At 36.8% G+C, this 1,401-nt stretch overlaps 1 long non-coding RNA gene across 1 annotated transcript; it reads right to left on the bottom strand.

The window, feature by feature from the left end:
• LOC117283166 lies at window positions 1-579 on the bottom strand. The gene is made up of 2 exons (XR_004514178.1): window positions 427-579; window positions 1-306 (listed from the first exon to the last, which is right to left on the bottom strand). It is a non-coding gene; the product is annotated as an uncharacterized LOC117283166 (long non-coding RNA).
• Between the last annotated feature and the right edge of the window lie 822 nt (window positions 580-1,401).

Below are 1,401 nucleotides of genomic sequence, written 5' to 3'. Positions count from 1 at the left end.
AATGTCATTAAAATCAGTACTGTTATTATCTTCACAAAGCTCAGGTGGCAATTCTGCATTTTCTACATTGCCAACAGTTTCCTGCAAATTATATAAGTAACTGGTCATTGTCACAGTGAGGACTGTGATTCCTTCAGCTGTAAATGGAATGAAATGGGCTTCTTCACTTGTCAGGTCTAGCTTGCATGGAACTACAGAACTTCTGGTGGTCTGTCCTGGTGGTGTGTAGGGGGGAGGCGGTTTGTTCGGGATCTCTCGGATGTAGAAATACGGCACTTGTTCCTGTGCTTGTTCTAGTTCTTGAATCTGGAGGAAGAAAGTACAGTTATTAAAAAATTACAGCTTGTGCAAGCTTATGAATTTCTACTGTGTGCTGTATAAAATTATACCTACAGTATTTCTCAAGGACTAAATTTAAGAACTAACCTCTTGTTCAATTTGTAGCTGCTGTAGCCGCAATTCTTCTGCCTCTCGTCTGGTATTACTAAGACCATAATCTTCATCAAACCATTCAGTGTCAGGACCTTCTAACTCTCCACCTGTTAGGTCTAGTTCCACCTACAACACATAATATATGTTATGAAATTATATTCCTGTTAATTTATATTTTAATTATGCCTGATTAAGCCAATCATCTAGGTGATACAACACATGCAACGGAAAAGCTATTTCTATCATGAGCAATGAACTACCTGCCTTATAGTGTATTTACATTTTCTGTAGCATGTATCTGCTAATGGGCATTTCTTTATATTCAAAATATTTGGAGCATACAGACTGTGGTCTGTTTAAGAGAACCTGAAGAGTATTCAGTCTGTTCTAAAACTAGATCATATTGGTTGATACATATAACAATAACAGTTTTAAATGTCACTATGCATAATGTGTATTAACAGACGATATATGACCAAAACAATTTAGAAAACTATAAACCAAGCCACATAAAGAATCCTCTTTTAGAATAGATACTCTGTGTCCTAGGAGACACAACCATATTTGTCATTTTATGTTCGAATGCAATGGTTTTGAAGTCACTGATGACTGGTACATAAGAATTACCAATATTCAAATCAGCAATGATACATTACTAAGTAGCAGGAAATAAAGGCATTATGATGCTAGAACAGAGACATATTTCTATGTGACAAGGAACAAGGGCACTGTGTGATGCCAGGAACACAGACATCTTTCTATATGCCAGGAAAGAAAGTGCACTTTATCATGTATGGAACACAGTTATGATCCTATATACTATGGAACAAGGGCAATGCATCATACTGGGAATAGAGACATCTTACCAGCATTCATTTATTACACGATTGCCCTACCAAGCCCCTGAGACAGCACATTGTATCGTAGGCTAAAAGCCTCTCTTATTTTCCATCAGTCACATACAAGTAA

This window comes from Cryptotermes secundus, unplaced genomic scaffold (genome assembly GCF_002891405.2).
Source record: "Cryptotermes secundus unplaced genomic scaffold, Csec_1.0 C38582982, whole genome shotgun sequence".
NCBI classification, from domain to species: Eukaryota; Metazoa; Arthropoda; class Insecta; order Blattodea; family Kalotermitidae; genus Cryptotermes; species Cryptotermes secundus.
The sequence above is the reverse complement of the archived record's forward strand: the minus strand, read 5'-3'. Positions and strand labels throughout refer to the sequence as shown.